A 19117-nucleotide genomic window follows, 5' to 3' on the forward strand; every position below is an offset into this window, starting at 1 on the left:
TCATTCTTTTTCCTCTGCGTTACTCCAAAACAGTCATAGCTGGTGTCAGGCCACCCGGTAATTGGGGTCCCACAGTCTGTTAATTGTCAATTTGCCTCTGATTTGTCAGCTGGAGACCTCCTTTCTGAAGTGTAAAACAAACTAAGGGATGATTTGTTACAATGGTATGGAGTGCCCAGAGGTAATAGGATTAGGGAGTGAGAGACAGGATGTAATTCACACAGAGTTAAGGGTGTTAGAGTGTAATTTACATAGTATCAGGGAGTGAGATTAGCTAAATGCAAATCTACATTCTACAGATCAGAGACAGCTGAAGTAAAATAAGGAGTGACTAACTCAGGCCAGGTTATGTTTCTCCTCTAGCCTGTTCCCTGTTCTCTTTGTTTTCCTTTTTCAAGAGGAAAAAGGAACAATCACTTCTATTTGCACTGCAACAGAGCCAGGGTATATAGGAGTTTTTGCAAAAACAAACAAAAAAATCAAACAAACAAAAACCCCCAAACCCCCAAGTAGTTGAACATCAAAAGATTACTACTAACCAAAGAAAAACCAGACATCTCAAGTTTAGTGCTTTTCTATGTATGGGAAGATGCAGGAACCTGGGCTTAATTAATTTATTCCTTTGAGATGCACCTTAACTATCTAGGGCCAGTATCCTGTTCTTCTTCATCCTGAATCCCCTCAGGGTGCACCATTGGGGGTGGCTTCAGTGGCTGATGTATTGATGGTCTCAACATCCTTTGTTTACTGATGTGGCAGGCAGACATTCTTTGTCTACAATGGGTACAGATAAGTGCATTTTATAAAACTTTTTCACATCTAGTTCATTGGAAAAGAATATATATATATCCCAGTTTATTCATACATGTTATATATGCCAGTAATCAAATTGACAAAGTTTATAATGTTAATATCATACTGGAAAGCAATCCACTGTATTTATAGTTTTGGAACTTAAAAATTTTAAGAACAAGCTGTTTGAAACACTGAAAATGAAAAAGACACAATAATGACGGAGAGGGACTTCCCTGGTGGTGCAGAATCCGCCTGCCAATGCAGGGGACACAGGCTCAATCCCTGGTCTGGGAAGATCCCACATACCTGGAGCAACTAAGCCTGTGTGCTACTACTACAGAGCCCGCACACCTAGATCCTGTGCTCCATAACAAGACAAGCCACTGCGATGAGAAGTCCATGCCCACGCACCGCAATGAAGAGTAGCCTCTGCTCGCCACAACTAGGGAAAACCCCCGTGCAGCAAAAAAGACCCAACGCAGCCAAAAAATTAATTAATTAAAAAAACAAACCATGAGATAATAATTTTAAAAATGGTGGAGAAAACTGAAAACATCAGGTAATGAAAACCAACATAAGAAAAAAAAATTAAATGTTTCGAATATCTTTGGTATTTTTTTTGCTAAAAATATTAAGTTGGCTGTATTAATATCCCCCCAGAAAACAAATTTAAAATTACCTGATTACATTTTTAAAAAAGAAGTCAAGAAATTTGATGATCATACATTTAAAAAAAATGATATAAAGCTGAATTTTTAAAAACACATTTGAGATGAAATTGATTCATACATTTTTTTAAAAGTCCAGGTCTTTTTTTTTTTTTAATTTTTAAAAAAATTTATTTATTTTTATTTATTGGCTGTGTTGGGTCTTCGTTATTGCGTGTGGGCTTTCTCTAGTTGTGGAGAGTAGGGACTACTCTTCATTGCGGTGCACATGCTTCTCATTGCGGTGGCTTCTCTTGTGGCGGAGAATGGGCTCTACGCTAACGGGCTTAAGTAGTTGCGGCACATGGGCTCAGTTGCTCCACAGCATGTGGCATCTTCCTGGCCCAGGGCTCGAACCCTGTCCCCTGCATTGGCAGTTGGATTCTTTCTTTCTTTCTTTTTTAAGAACTTTTATTGAGATACAATTGACATACAATAAACTGTGTATATTTAAAGTGTACAATTTGATATTTTTTCTTATTATTAATGTATACATGGCAATCCTAATCTCCCAATTCATCCCACCCCAACACCCCCAACCCCACCCCACCCTCACACCCTGCTTTCCCTATCTGGTGTCCATATGTTTGTTCTCTACATCTGTGTCTCTGTTTCTGGGCAGGCAGATTCTTAACTGCCACGCCACCAGGGAAGTCCCACATCCATGTCTTTTTGATGTTTGTTCTTCTCTTTCTTGGTTTCTTAAAAAAAATAAAAAAGGTGGAGGTCGTGAAGTGGCCACACAAAACATGATAGAATTACTTTAAACATTTGCAACAACAAAACTGGATTAAATTCTTTAATGAATCTTTGCTGTCATGTAAGAAAGCCTACATTTTAAATGTTAAATTGGGAAAATACTGTAAAGAGTTAAAGATGCTTCTTTGTGTGTATTAATGTGTGAATGAAATAAAGCTAAGTTCATAAAGCAGAGCATGAACATAGCAGTGGTTCACATTTTACTTATAGCTCTGAAAATGCAGGTTCTCCCCCAAATTTTTACAGCATGATAGGTCTTCAGCTGGTGATCAGATGGTTAGCATTTCCATTTTTTACATGGTTTTCCAGTGCCTTCCCTAAAATCCATGATTATTAATAGATTCTATTTTTCCTCCATTATTTCTCAAAGGAAATATAGCAGCAAATTCATTCACTGCCAACCATTACAAATATTCAGTCCTTAATTAAGGTGCATATCACTGCAGTAGGCTTAGAGTGTTAATACATGGATAATAAAATATAGCTAGTAAAACAAAGCAAATGAAAATTAAAGAGCCTTGATCAAATGAAATACGTACAATTTTCAGTTGAAACACTATAGAAATTATATCTTGAAAAGTACTAGGAATATACAATAATTCAGTAACAATTATTGAGGGAATGAATGAATCACAGTGATTAGAAATTATTTTCATATTAATATGTATATTAGTAGGGTTCTCCAGAGAAACAGAGCCAACAGGATATGTGTGTATATGTAAAGAGAGATTTTTTGCGGCGGGGGGGGGTGGGGGGGTGGGGGGGGTGGGGCGGGGCATGCTGTGTGGCTTGCAGGATCTTAGTCTCCCGACCAGGGTTTGAACCCCAGCCATGGCAGTGAAGTGCCAAGTTCTAACCATTGGATCGTCAGGGAATTCCCAATAGAGATTTTTTAAAAAGGGGTTGGCTCATGGAACTTCCCTGGTGGTCCAGTGGTTAAGACTTTGCGTTCCAGTGCAGCAGGTGTGGTTTCAATCCGTGGTCAGGGATCCACACACCTCCCAGCCAAAAAACCAAAACATAAAACAGAAGCAATATTGTAACAAATTCAATAAAGACTTAAAAAATGGTCCACATCAAAAAAATCTTTGAAAACATAAAAAACAAAAAAACTAAAAGGAGTTGGCTCGTGGGACTTCCCAGGTGGTCCAGTGGGTAAGACTCCGGGCTCCCAATGCAGGGGGCACAGTTTCGATCCCTGGTTGGGGAACTAGATTCTGTATGCCGCAATTAAAGATCCCATGTTCCACAACTAAGACCAGGCGCAGCTTAAATAAATAAATAAATATTAAAAAAAAAAAAAAAAAGAGTTGGCTTATGCAATTATGGAGGATTGGCAAGCCCAAAACATGTAGCATAGACCTGCATATGTAGTTAGAGGCCCAAGGCAGAGTTGCAGTTCAAGTCCAAATGCAGTCCTCTGGTAGAATTCTTTCTTGTTTGGGGCAGGTCAGTCTGTTCTGTTCAAGACTTCAACTGATTGGATGAGGTCCACTTAGGTATGGATGTGGTGGTAATCTGCTTTACTCAAAGTCTACTGATTTAAATGTTAATCACATCCATAAAACATCTTCACAGAAACATCCAGAATGTTTGGCCAAGTTTCTGGGCACTGTGACGCAGCCAAGCTGACACATAAAATTAACCATCACTGTATGTATTAGTTTTCCTTATATAGATAAGCATAGCATATATATAGTTTCTAGTTCACGTAAGACAAAGTAGAAAACTAAACATTATTACATTTACTCCAAATACAGCACTGACTGAGCCACAGGTAACTTGGGCCAAAATATTTAATCCTATAAATAGGCCATAGTATTGAACACATGATTGTGTTAACAGTTTTAAGAAAGACATATATTTCTAGAAGTAAGTTAAATGCACATACAGTTTTATTAAAAAAAAAAAAATCAGTAAAAAAAAAAAATCAGTAACTTAAAAAATATAAACAGTGATGCCAATTATTCTAGTTAACACTTGAGATACTAAAAGAACAAATGAATTAAGGAAGACTTTGAAGTTATTCAATTATCTTTAAAATTATGCTGGCATAATTTAATATCTGGATTGCCTAAAATGTCTTCATAGTAGATTTATTACTAGACTATTTTGATCTGAAGATATAGCCTCAATGCTTCTAATGTGTAATTTTAACCTGAAATCATAATCCTTGGTTTGCATACATCAAATTTAATTTTATATTAGTTGGTATAGAAACCAAACAAAAATTCTTAAATCAAGGTGAGAGCATGCAGCAACCAGAATGGAAAAGTTCTATTTTTCCATTTCCTTAGAGATTCTATGAAACAAAACAAGTGACAAAGTCACATAAACATTGTTTAAAAATAAGATGTTTGGGACTTCCTTGGTGGCGCAGTGGTTAAGAATCCCCATGCCAATGCAGGGGACACAGGTTCAAGCCCTGGTCTGGGAAGATCCCACATGCTGTGGAGTAACTGAGCCCGTGCACCGCAACTATTGACCCTGCGCTCTAGAGCCGATGATCCACAACTATTGAGCCAGTGTGCCACAACTATTGAGCCAGTGTGCCACAACTACTGAAGCCCTCTCGCCTAGAGCCCATGCACCAAAAAAAGAGAAGCCACCGCAGTGAGGAGCCCGAGCACCACAATGAAGAGTAGCTCCCGCTTGCTGCAACTAGAGAAAGTCTGTGCACAGCAACGAAGACCCAATGAAGCCAAAAAATAAAGTAAATTAAGAAAAAATAGAATGTTTACCAAAAATGGAAACTAACCCAAATGGATAAATAAAATATGGTATACCCAAACAATGGGATACTATTCAGCAATAAAAAGGAATGAAAGGGCTTCCCTGGTGGTGCAGTGGTTAAGAATCCACCTTTCAATGCAGGGAATACAGATTCAATCCCTGGGCCAGGAAGATTCCACGTGCTGCAGAGTAACTAAGCCCGTGGGCCACAACTACTGAGCCTGCATGCTGCAGCTACTGAAGCCTACTTGCCTAGAGCTCGTGCTCTGCAACAAGAGAAGCCACTGCAATGAGAAACCAGTGCACCGCAGTGAAGAGTACCCCTGCTTGCCACAACTAGAGAAAGCCCATGCACAGCAACGAAGTCCCAATGCAGCCAAAATTAAATAAATAATAAAATAAATCTTAAAAAAAAAAAAGGAATGAAGTACTGATACATGCTACAATGTGGATAAGCCTTAAAAACATCATTATGCTAAGTGAAAGAAACCAGTCACAAAAGACCACATAGTACATGTTCCCACATATATAGGCAAATCTATAGAGACAGAAAGTAGAGCTAGGGAGGATGGGGGGATTTGGACATGATAGCTAACAGATAAAGGGGTGTGGTTGTATTGGGGATGATGAAAATGTTCTAAAATTGATTCTGGTGATAGTTGCAGAACTCTGATTTACTAAAAAGCATTGAATTTTATTTGAATTTTACTCTGTAAATGATGAATCTTTTTTTTTTTTGCACGTGCATTTACATTTATTTATGTTACAAATACATACTGTGTACCCACCATGCACCAAGAGCTAGGTATGTTGGGGGAACTCTAAGTATGTCTCTATTGAGAGTGGTGCACCTTCCAAGGCTGCAAGTCTCTTGAGGGTAAGAACTTTGTTTTATCCCTAGAATTTTATAGTACTTTTCAAGTCTTCCCTGAAATGATGAATCTTTATAGTCTGAATTAAGACCTTATAAAACAAGGTTAAATTGCACATAATATTGCTGATTTGCATACCTCAACATATAGAACAAGATTAAATTGCACTGATTTACACATCTTCAACAAGGTTCAGCTGATACACATAATTTATACATATCCACATTTTTTTTTTTTTTGGCCACACCGCATAGTTACACACCTTGTGGGATCTTAGTTCCCGGATTAGGGAGAAGAGAAAGCTCAGAGTCCTAACCACTGACCTGCCAGGAAATTTCCTCCATAGGAATTCTTAATGTCTCATAAACTCTCTCAGTATGGTTGTTTATTGTTTTATACTCTTTCTATTCTAAATACCAAGAAGTCTTTCCATAGGAAGAGTTAAATCACTTTCCATTATCCCCAAAAGTGTAAGTAACAAAATATAAAATTAAGATTTGTTTTAAAGTAACATAAAATGTCCATTACAATATTCAGTGACTGCTTATAAATGTTAACAGTTATAAAGCCTATAAAGTTTATTCTTAGATTAATAAAAAGAAATGTAGGAATGGAGTATTAGCCATAAAAAGGAATGAAACTGAGTTATTTGTAGTGAGGTGGATGGACCTAGAGTCTGTCATACAGAGCAAAGTAAGCCAGAAAGAGGAAAACAAATACCATAAGCTAACTCATATATATGGAATCTTAAAAGATGGTACTGATGAACCCAGTGACAGGGCAAGAATAAAGATGCAGATGTAGAGAACAGACTTGAGGACATGGGGTAGGGGGAACGAAGGGGAAGCTGGGAAGAAATGAGAGAGTAGCACTGACATATATACACTACCAAATGTAAAATAGATAGCTAGTGGGAAGTTGCTGCATAACACAGGGAGATTAACTGGATGATGGGTGATGCCTTAGACGGGTGGGATAGGGAGGGTGGGAGGGAGTCACGGGAGGGATATGGGGATATATGTATTAATACAGCTGATTCACTTTGTTGTGCAGCAAAAACTGGTACAACAGTGTAAAGCAAATATATTCCAATAAAGAGCTTAAAAAATAAAATGTAGGGACTTCCCTGGCTTCCACTGCAGGGGGTGTGGGTTTGATCTCTGGTCAGGGAACTAAGATCCCGCATGCCACTTACTGCAACCAAAAAAAACCCCCAAAAAACAACAAAAAAACCCCCAGAAATGTAGATTTGCCTCAAAATAAAAATACAGTGCTGATTGCTAAAAAGTTCTTTGTTAGAAAGAAACAACCGACCAACCTAGGGATCAATTAAAAAAAAAAGAGTTCTTTGTTGCATTAGGATGTGCTATAATGAGTAAGACTCCAGACAAAATTAAATGTTTGCCAAACTACAATACAACCCACTTTTAACATCATTTAAGTGTAAGTTATACTGCACCAGAAGAATGGTTTTTGTGACTAGCACTATAAAGCTAACTTTAAGAAAGAAAAAAGACACCAAGTGTGAATAACAAATGGTGTAACTAAATTACTACAAATGAAGATTAGCAGTGAGAAGTGAGGAAGGTGACCCTCTGAACCATTCTGATAAGATGGCATCTCTAATATTACATTCTTTACAGAAAGTGGAACTCCCATATCAGCATAGGATGGTAAAGCAGACTTGAAAAAGCTGGCCTCAGTGTGAATTTCCAGTGTTGAAGCACCTTCCTTGAATGAGTGAACAAAGTTGAGGACACATAGAATTTTCTGCTGGAATGTCAGAGTCTTTGAAGGCTTTCTTTTCTGCAAATGTTGTATGTAGCAGTTTTCCTACAAACTTCTCATTTAATTCAGAGCTAAACAGTGGAATTTCAAAGCACAGTTTAAGAGAAAACCAGTCACCTCTGTTGTGGCAACATCAGAGTTGTGTTTTGTTGTTGAATCCGTTGTTGCTTCCTAAATGACTGTTTCACAGGTTTCGTCATTTGCTCTGAGCCAGAAGTCAAATAAGTTAAATCAAGTTCTCCTTTCTCATCAGAAGCATCACCAAGTTTTCTGTTCATACGTTGACTAGAAGCTGAGATATGGTGACACATTCACAGAGATCCCTGCAAGCCCACTTTATTCCTTAATATTTGCAATGTTTTATGAACGTCCATATTGATACAAGCAAACTTTCCTTGTAGTTCTATTTGTGTTTTTTTTTTAAGCTCTTTATTGGAATATAATTGCTCTACACTCCTGTGCCAGTCGTAGTTCTGTTTTAATCAAACGGAAAAGGTTTTACTCATCTCATCATTTAATATCTGAGCTAATCTGAAGTAGGAATTACTTCAGGATTGTGACTCCAAAACATTATTAACAGGTAGTATTAGCCCTGAAGTATATCTGATGGTTTTTGAAGTCTTCTACCTTCGGCCTGTAAAATAAATGGGCATCTGGCTTCTGAGCAGTGGCTTCCGAATAAACTGGTTGAGTATTCTGAGAAGTACTGTTGCTGACGGGCTGTATTCATTAGCAAGAGGAGCCATGGAAACAAGCAATGTGTAATTTTGTTTAGAATTCTGCTGCAAGCCACAGGATCCGAATCAAGAAGGCTCTCACACCTTTTAAGAGATTCTCAAGAAAACCATAATTGATTGTCCTGGCTAGGTAGCTGTGTGACTGTATCATTACTATGATGCAGAGACAGTATGGTGTTTCTCAGAGTGAGTGCCTGATCAAAATATCTCTGCAGTCTGCACTTCTTCGTCAGTGTTTTGAACCTTCTCTAGTTCTGTAAGGAAGCTGTCCAGAGACCGATGTAAAAGTCTGCCAACTTTTGGTACAAGATTTCTCATCATTACAAAGGAAAGTGTTGAGTCAAATAGGAAAGCAATATGCTTTGTGAATCCTGCAGACAGATCCAAATTGCTTATACTGGCTGTGTCAGCTGGATCATGACTATTTCTCTCAGTATCAGAGCTGACAGAACTTCTTTTTCAGGACTGCTACTTTCCTTGACATCTTATAAAAGGAGTATCTTTTGTGGATGGAAAGTACTTTTAAATCTTTTTTCAGATGGAATATTTCACCATGATGAATGTAGTTGATGCATGTATATTACTTACGTCTCTTCTTATGGGCAAAGCCCAAGCCACAATGGAAGCATTCTTTGCCAGGCATATGTCCATCTCAAGGACATTGGCAAGCTCTGCAACATTGGTATGCTCATCTATTGAGAGAAATATAGAGCTTCAAAATAATCACCTAGTCATCTTGAACTCAATTCATGACAAAACCTACAAGAGAATAAAATTATCAGATACTGACACATTCAAATAAATTCTTTGTTATATAAACTATGTAGCATATTGTAATATAGTGATTCAGAGAGTTGAGTATATTTCTCAGGCAAAATGCATATCTTTATGTCGTTTTTGAGATTTGACCAGCCTATACCACTCACTATGCCTCTTTGGCAGTTTCTGTTGGCTTGATTGGTAGAAGATGTGCCCATTCCTCAAATTTCAAAAAAAAATTTTGATGATCTACACTGATTCCTAATATCAATGCACTGTTATTTTTTTATACGAAGAAAACTTAGCACTAGTAAAATTCAGCAATGAAGCATAACTTTTTTTTTTTGGCCATATCACTTGACCTGCGGGATCTCATTTCCCAGACCAGGGATTGAACCTGGGCCACAGCAGTGAAAGCCCTCAATCCTAACCACTAGGCAACCAGGGAACTCCTAAAGCATAAGTTTTCTCATTGTTTGTAATATCCTCTATAATCTCAGTATAATATAATGGTGTTATCTTCAGGTCCTTTACTATAATACTCAGTAAACGGTAAAGGTACAGCATGAAATAATCTTAACTGTAATAGTTCCTCAAAGTATTTGCATTTATCTTTCTTGACATGTTTAAGTTATATTTCTGTATCATAACTGATTGTGTGTATGTAGAGGACAATCTGCTTTGCATATTTCCTCTGTGACTTTCCAAGACTCTGTCACGTGTTGGCAGGCAGCTTGCTCCATGAATGGCTGTGCCTGATGTGGAACTCCATGTCTATGGTGTGAGGGCCCTGGGACACCTCAGGGGGAGCCTGCTGGAGGCCTGGTGCTTTACACTTTAGAATGCATGAGCTTCCCTATGGTGAGGGCCCCAGACAGCTCAGCATGGCAGAGAACAGTGTCAGGGGTGCATCACAGGATCTCAGTTTCTTCATTAAATTATACTTTAAGGAAAAAAGAGCTTTTAAAATCATCATTCTTATAAATAATTTTGCAGGTTCACCAATCTACTCTCATATGTGACTATTCCTCAAATTTCAATGAAAGGATTGGAGAATGCCTTCATTTTGCTTCTATTTCAAAATTCTTGCCTATGTGACTCTATTTTATTTCTAGGGTTACTATATCCTTTCCAGAGTGATCCTTCCTGCCTGTACCCATTATTCTATGCTCTTCTGTTTTCTCTAGGACCTTTCCCCCTATCTTCAATCTTTCCTTTCTTCTACTGTGTCTGTGTGTGTGTGTGTGTGTGTGTGTGCGCGCGTGTGTGTGTGTGTGTGTGTGTGTAGCCTCAGGACTTTCCTACCCCTTTCACAGTGGCTATTTTTTCTCCTTTCTTCTCTGCCAAACTTTCCAAACAATTGGCTGTCCTCTGACTTCTCAACTTCTGGCACAACTTTTACATATCTGATGAATGAATAAATGAATGATCTCAGTCATCTCTTCATTCACTTTACGCCAGTAAACACAGGTCTTTGAACATGCCAAGCTCCTTCCCATAGGGTCTGTCGACTGCTTGTTCCCTTTTCCTGGAATACTTTTCCTCAGATCTTCTCCTGGCTAACACCTCTCATCATCCTCACACACACAGATACACAGGTAAACACACACACACACACACACACACACACACACACACACTTCTTGGCAATCGCTAGTGGTCTCCTCTTCAAGTTAAACGCACTTTAAAAAAATTATTTACTTATTTTTTGGCTGCATTGGGTCTTCGTTGCTGCGTGCAGGCTTTCTCTAGTTGCGGTGAATAGGGGCTACTCTTTGTTGTGGTACACAGGTTTCTCATTTCAGTGGATTCTTTTGTTGCAGAGCATGGTCTCTAGGCCCATGGGCTTCAGTAGTTCCAGCATGTGGGCTCAATAGCTGTGGTTTGTGGGCTCTAGAATGCAGGCTCAGTAGTTGTGGTGCATGGGCTTAGTTGCTCCATGGCATGTGGGATCTTCCTGAACCAGGGATGGAACCCGTGTCCCGTGCATTGGCAGGCAGATTCTCAATCACTGTGCCACCAGGGAAGTCCCTAAGTGCACTTTTAAGTAAGCTTTTTACAGAAGCATAACATACATATGAAACAGTGCACAAATCATACGTGTACAGCTTGATAAACTTTCATAAAGTGAATGCCTCTAGTTTGCACACATCAAGAAAAATTATCATTTGTCAATTATTCTTCAATAAAGCTAAAAAAATTAAAAAAGAAACATTATTAACACCTCAGAAACAACCCTCATGTCTCTTCTCTGTCACTATTTACCCAAAGAATAACTACTATACTGATTTTTTTAAAAAAATATTTATTTATTTACTTATTTACTTATTTGGCTGCATTGGGTCTTAGTTGTGGCATGCAGGATCTTTTCTTTTTTTTTTTTTTTTTTATGATGCAGCATGTGGGATCTAGTTCCCTGACCAGGGATCGAACCTGGGCTCCCTGCATTGGGAGTGTGGGTGTGGAGTCTTAGCCACTGGACCACGAGGAATGTCCCTATACTGATATCTTTCTTTCTTTTTTTAAATATTTATTTATTATTGGCAGCATTGGGTCTTTGTTGCTGCACGCAGGCTTTCTCTAGTTGTGGTGGGCTTCAGTAATTTTGGCACGTGGGCTCAATAGTTGTGGCACACAGGCTTAGTTGTTCCACCGCATGTAGGATCTTCCAGAACCAGGGATCAAACCTGTGTCCCCTGCATTGGCAGGCGGATTCTTAATCACTGCTCCACCAGGGAAGCCCCCCTATACTGATTTCTTTTCTTTTCTTTTGTTTTTAATAAATTTATTTATTTATTTAATTTATTTATTGTCTGCGTTGGGTCTTCATTACTGCACACAGGCTTTCTCTAGTTGCTGAGAGCAGGGGCTACTCTTCATTGTGGTGCGCAGGCACCTCATTGTAGTGGCTTCTCTTGTTGTGGAGCATGGGCCCTAGGCACGTGGGCTTCAATAGTTGTGGCACATGGGCTCAATAGTTGTGGTGCACGGGCTTAGTTGTTCCGTGGCATGTGGACTCTTCCCAGAGCAGGGCTTGAACCCGTGTCCCCTGCATTGGCAGGCAGATTCTTTACCACTGCACCACCTAGGAAGTCCCCTGATATACTGACTTCTAACATCAAATATTTGTTTTGCCAGTTCTTAAACATCATATAAATGGAATTGTACTATTTTCTGTTGTTCACTCAGTATTATATTTGTGAGATTCATCCAAGTTACATGAAGTTGTAGATCTTTAATTATCATTGCTGTATAGTCTCTATGTTGTGTGAGTACATCCAATGTATTTACTCCACTGTTGATGGGACATTTCAGTTGTGTCCAGTTTTTGTCTAACAGTAGTTCTGCTGTGAACTAAGACATAAACTTTTTCACTCTTTTTTTATAAATTTATTTTTTTTATTTATTTATTGGCTGCATTGGGTCTTCATTGCTGCTGCACACGGGCTTTCTCTAGTTGCTGAGAGCGGTGGCTACTCTTCATTGTGGTGCGCAGGCTCCTCATTGTAGAGGCTTCTCTTGTTGTGGAGCATGGGCCCTAGGCACGTGGGCTTCAATAGTTGTGGCACATGGGCTCAGTAGTTGTGACTCACGGGCTCTAGAGCACAGGCTCAATAGTTGTGGTGCATGGGCTTAGTTGCTCTGTGGCATGTGGAATCTTCCCAAGGCAGGGCTCGAACCCGTGTCCCCTGCATTGGCAGGCAGATTCTTTACCACTGCGCCACTGAGGAAGTCCAACTTTTTCACTTTTAACAGCCTTATTGAGGTACAACTTAAATATCATAAAATTAACTCATTGTTAAGTGTATGATTTAATTAATTTTTAGTAAATTTATACAGTTGTGCAACAATGACCACAATCCAGTTTTAAAAGCCTTCCATCAGGGACTTCGCTGGTGGTGCAGTGGTTAAGAATTTGCCTGCCAATGCAGGGGACATGGGTTTAAGCCCTGGTCCGGAAAGATCCCACATGCTGCAGAGCAGCTAAGCCCATGTGCCAAAACTACTGAGCCTGTGCTCTAGAGCCCATGAGCCACAACTCTTGAGCTGTTGTGCCACAACTACTGAAGCCTGTGTGCCTAGAGCCTGTGCTCCACAACAGGAGAAGCCACCACAATGAGAAGCCTGCGCACCACAACGTAGAGTAGCCCCTGCCCTCTGCAACTAGAGAAAGCCTGCACACAGCAACAAAGACCCAACACAGGCAATAAATTAATTAATTAATAAAAACAACAACAACAAAAAAAAAAAACACTTCCATCACCCCCAAAAGTTGTGTTCTGTTTGCAGTCACTTCATTCTCTCACCTCCAGCCCTGGATAACCACTGATCTACTTTCTGTCTCTACAGTTTTGCATTTTCTACAATTTTTGTATGTCACACAGCTCATAAGTATCAGAACTGGGATTCTAACTTTGGTTTTTGTTACACGTTTCATACTCATTCCATGAATTGAGATGTATACTTGAATATTCAAGAAATCCCTGCCCTCCCCAAATAGATTATTCATTGTTTTTTGCTCTCAAAGGTAAAGCTCTATTTTAGATTTTCTTTATCTCTTAAAAATTTGTTTTAGAGAGAATTTGGATCCTTACCTAACATATACACAAATTAACTCAAAATGGATCAGAACCCTAAAATATAAGATCTAGAACTGTATGGACTTCCCTGCTGGTCCAGTGATTAAGACTCCGCACTTCCAACGCAGCGGGCACAGGTTCGATCCCTGGTTGGGAAATTTCCGCATGCCTCTTGGCCAAAATACAATGATACAGCAATTACACTTGTGGGTATATACCCAAAAGAATGGAAAGCAGGGTCTTGAAGAGATATTTGTACACTGATGTTCATAGCAGCATTTTTCACAATATCCAAATGGTAGAAGGAACCTAAGTATATCCATTGATGGAAGAATGGATAAAATGGGGCATATATATGGAATATTTTTTGTCCTTTGAAAGAAGGAAATTTGGACACATGCTATAAGGATGAACCTTGAGGACATTATGCTAAGTGAAATAAGTCAGTCACAGAAAGATAAATTCTATATGATTCCACTTATATGAGGTACCTAGAACAGTAAAATTTAGAGACAGAATGTATAATGGTGGTTGCCAGGGGCTTCCGGGGAGAGGGAAATGGGGAGTTATTGTTTCATGGGTATGGAATTTCAGTTTTGCAAGATGAAATGTGTTCTTGGGATGGATGATTGCGCGACATTATAAATGAATTTAATGTCACTGAACTGTACACATAAAAATTGTTAAGATGGTAATTTTTTTTGAAAGCTCTTTATTGGAATATAATTGCTTTACACCGTTGTGCCAATTTTTGAGGTACACCAAAGTGAATCAGCTGTATTTATACATATATCCCTATATCCCCTCCCTCCCGCAGCTCCCTCCCGTCCTCCCTGTCCTGGCCCTCTAAGGCATCACCCATAAGATGGTAAATTTTATGTTATGTGCCTTTTATTACAATTTTTAAAAATTAAAAATTCATTCATTCATTCATTCATTCAGTTTGCAATATTCCAAGCACTCTACTGAGGGTGAGGGATGCAATTGTGAACATGACCCTGTGAATGCCTGCAGGGAACTTTTAGGCTAGTGGGATCATCAGACAGATGGGCACAGTGTGACGAGTGCTGTGGGAGCGTGTTGGAGGGGCACCTTATTTCCCCCTGTGTGTCAGACCCAGTATAGTATAAGTAATAACGGAAGTGGGCAAGGCAAGAAGTGCTACAAGACCTGTGCATTTGATTTATCGTCAGAAAACACTCTCTTAGGCAGAGCTAGAGCGGGTGAATCTCCTACTACCCAAGTGATTTTGTTCAGAGGCCAGAAAATGATTTTCTGGGAATATGACTGAGGGTATTTATAAGTTACTTAGAACATGTGAGCATCATCCTTTTCTCTCACTACCCCTTCCAAATGGAATCTTTTATTGATTTTATTACTATTCTGTTCACTCAACTCCCAGTTCCAGTACTCTTGCCTGGATTACGACAACAGCTTCTTCTTCCTATGACCAGAGTCCACTCTGCTAATTCATTCTCTGAACTGCAGTCAGCCATCTCTACTTAAAACACTTAAGTGGCTCCACATTATCCTCAGAATACGCCAGACTCCTTAATGTGGGGTCTTAGCTCAGGCTGCCATAGCAAAACACCGTAGACCTGGTGGCTTCAACAACAGGAGTTTATTTCTCGTTGGTCTGGAAGCTGGGAAGTCTGAGATCAAGGTGCCCATCCATTAGGTCCCTTGTGGGGGCCTGCTTCCTGACTTGCAGACAGCTGTCTCACTATGTCCTCACATGGTGGAGAGAGAGCCCTTTGGTCTCTCTTCCTCTTTTTATAAGGACCCTGATCCCATCATGGGGGCCTCACCGTCATGACCTCATCTAAATATAATTACCTCCCAGAGGCCCAGACTCCACATACCATCACATTGGGCACTAGGGCTTCCACGTATGAATCTGAGGGGTACATATAGTCAGTCCATAGCATGCGGCTTCTCCAGCCTTTCAGGGCCCGTGTTTTCCTCTTCATGCCCATCTCTCTCACTGCTTCCCTTTAGTCTGCAACCTAGCCATACTGACAGCTGGTAGTACTTGAATACCCCTTGTTCTTGCTTCTTTCTGGGCCTTTGTACAAGCCATTTCCTATGCCTAGAATGACTTTCCTCTCTTTTGCTTGGATAACACCTATTTGTCCTTTAGGTGTCCTCTTCAAAGAAGCTTCCTGGCCCCCAAACCAGGTCAGGTGTCCTTCATCTGTGTTCCTGCTCTTGAGTGCCTTGCGCACTGCTGTACAGTGGCTTTCATCACTCTGTATCATTTATTTGTCTTTCCTGCCCCAGCAGCCACCACCCCAGGGAACTCCTTGGAGGCAGGACTGGCCTCATTCACCTCAGCACCTAGTACAATGTGTGGCTAACAATATACTTTTGTTTGTATAGCACTCTGTAGTTTTCAAAGTGTCCTGACACAAATTAACTCATCTATGGAGGTATAATTAATTTCCTTACTTAACATGCACTCCTCCTGAATAAAATATTCCTTTAAAAGTATTACTTTTACTGACAAGATTTCTGTGAAGTCAATAATCCACTATGTCACTAATGTGACTGAGTCCGTGGCCAAACTCTCTCGTTTTTCCTGATGTACTAGAAGAGTTTGTGAAAAAACAGGTTTCTTTCTGCAACATAGATTTCTTTCTGTAACCTATGGGGCCTTCCTGGGACAGACCCCTCCCCTATATTCTCTGCTTTAGCTCCTCTCTGAAGTACCTAGATAATAGCGTCTGATGCACATTTTCTGAGTTGTTTTACAGATGTTAAAACCCCCACAAAGGGGGCTTCCTAGGTGGCGCAGTGGTTAAGAATCCGCCTGCCAATGCAGAGGTCACAGGTTCGATCCCAGCTCCAGGAAGATCCCACATGCCGCGGAGCAACTAAGCCCGTGTGCCAAAAAAAAAAAAAAAAAAAAAACCCCACAAAGTGGAAGACATTAACTACTTAATGACCATGAGCAGGTAGCCCCAGACCTACTGGTGCCTAAGGATTGCTGATGTTAACACCGGTGACACCACCCTGTTACCTCACCATCAACCAATCAGAGAATTGTGCACGAGCTGATCACAGGCCCAGGGACGCCCCTCCCTCACTTTGCCTTTAAGAATGCTTTGCTGGGACTTCCCTGGTGGTCCAGTGGGTAAGACTCTGTGCTACCACTGCATGGGGTACGGGTTCAATCCCTGGTGGGGGAATGAAGATCCTGCATGCTGTGTGGTACAGCTAAAAAGAAACAAAAGCTTTGCTGAAACTCACTGGTGAGTTCGCATGTTTTGAGCACTAGCTGTCCTGAACGCCTTGCTTGGTGCCCTGCAGTAAGTGCTGTACTTCGTTTCGCCACAACCTGGTGTCAGTAGATGGGCTTTACTGCGTGTGGGAGAGAGGATTCAAGTTTGGTTCAGTAGCATTTTGAATGACTTGATGGAGGTAGGTGTCTGTGTGTGGGGGAACGGGTGTGGGCCTCAGCAGATGATCTGACCTTGTGAATTTGCATCCCTGGCTTCCTGATGGCAGAAATGGGGGGCAGGACTAGGAAGGGAATGCCTGTGGCTTGGAGGAAGCTGTCTCTTAGTTCTCAGAATCACTGAACTTTAGTCTTAGGTCGTTTGGTTCAACCTCTGCCTTTACGAAGTGGGGAAAGAGATCTAGTATTTGGCCCAGAAAACCTCAAAAGATCTCCCATCAATCTTGTTTGCCCTCTCCCAAAAGCCTGCAGTTGGAGGTCACTAGGCATCTGATCCCAATGGAAATATCTCTCAGAAGCATTTATCCCCTCCCTTTCAGCAGCGTCATCTGGATAGTATGCTCTGGATAGATGATGGGTTAATATTGCTACACAGAAATTCATGGAAGGCATAGTCCTAGGAACTTACAAATCAAGACCAAATGTTTAAAAATGATTTGCACATGTCATCAAGTCAAAAGAAAAAGTGTTTTTGTTTTTTTTAAATAAATAAATTTATTTTATTGGCTGTGTTGGGTCTTTTTTGCTGTGCACGGGCTTTCTTTTAGTTGTGGTGAGTGGGGGCTACTCTTCGTTGTGGTGCATGGGCTCCTCATTGCCCTGGCTTCTCTTGTTGCGGAGCACAGGCTCTAGGCATGGGGGCTTCAGTAGTTGCAGCACATGGGTTCAATAGTTGTGGCTCACGGGCTTAGTTGCTCTGTGGCATGTGGGATCTTCCTGGAGCAGGGATCGAACCTGTGTCCCCTGCATTGGCAGGCAGATTCTTAACCACTGCGCCACCTAGGAAGCCCTGAGAAAGTTTTAAATATGGCTTTTATTTGAAAGCTAAAACAGATATTAAATCAAAATAATTTTTCTTTGCTTTTGCCAGGACTTTCCAGTTTGTATATGCAGATGATCTCAGATTATGATTTAGATTTAGGAAAGTGTTGAGGGTAAGTAAATGTTCCTTTCCCCTATGGGATAGAGGAGTCAGAGTAGGGAAGGAGGGATGACATCACTGAGTGCTTCCTGAAAAGTGGGGATTGCCATTCCCATTCCTCTCTAGGACTCTGAGGTGCAAGGATTCCCTGTGGTTAGGTTGCTAGTAATTGTGTGTGGGGGGGGGTGGGGTGGGGGGGGGGTGAGGTTTGAACCCAGTTCTGTCATCAGAGCCACACAGGCTGCTAAGAAGCAGAAAAAGACTGGCATTCTGGGTCCCAATTATCGACGTGAAACATGGGCAGTTAAGTTCAATAGGAGGTCATCTGGTTCAAGCTCGCCTTTTGCAGTTGGAGGAGCCGAACTCCTAAAAGGCCGAGCAGCCAGCCTGCAGAAGGGCAGAAGGCAGCGTATGCGTGCGAGGCCAGATGTGGCCCAGCGCTGACAAACAGGATGCCTGAAGTGAGACAGGGAAATGCCATCCAAGAAAGAGAAGGCAGAAAATGGGCTATTCGCATTCCCACACTCAAGGTGTAAATTCCTTTACTGAGTCATAATAATTTTCTAAAAATTCTGAGTCCTGGTACTTTAGGCTCTCAGCCCAGTGTTTACCTCTTTGTCCCCAAACTCCACACCCTTCAAGGTGCTTCACAGTCCAGTGGGGGAGTGGGGGCCGCATGGGAGTGGGGTTCCCACAGCTGCACATCATCCTCTGTCACCCCTGACCCCCGAGCCCCTGGTTCCTTTGGTCTCCCCTCTAAACAACTGTGTCTTTCAAAAACAACCTCCCTGGCACTTCCTCACTGGCAGACACAATCCTTCCCAAGGCATTGTCCTTATATTTACATTTGTACAGAGCTTTTGCTTTCTTGCCCAGCTTCTCACTTGATCCTTATAAACACAAGTGAGGTAGGAGGAAAGGGATTATTACTCCTGTTTTACCGGAAAAGAGACTGAGGCTGCCCTCTTGATTCTCCAGTGTCATCAGTGAACATTTACGGATCTAAGC

General features: G+C 40.8%; 1 pseudogene; it reads right to left on the reverse strand.

Annotated features, from left to right (window-relative positions):
- Nucleotides 1-7418: 7418 nt before the first annotated feature.
- Nucleotides 7419-15544, reverse strand: LOC130860863 (protein FAM91A1-like; annotated as a pseudogene).
- Nucleotides 15545-19117: the final 3573 nt, after the last annotated feature.

Source organism: Hippopotamus amphibius, chromosome 9 (genome assembly GCF_030028045.1).
Source record: "Hippopotamus amphibius kiboko isolate mHipAmp2 chromosome 9, mHipAmp2.hap2, whole genome shotgun sequence".
Taxonomy (NCBI): domain Eukaryota; kingdom Metazoa; phylum Chordata; class Mammalia; order Artiodactyla; family Hippopotamidae; genus Hippopotamus; species Hippopotamus amphibius.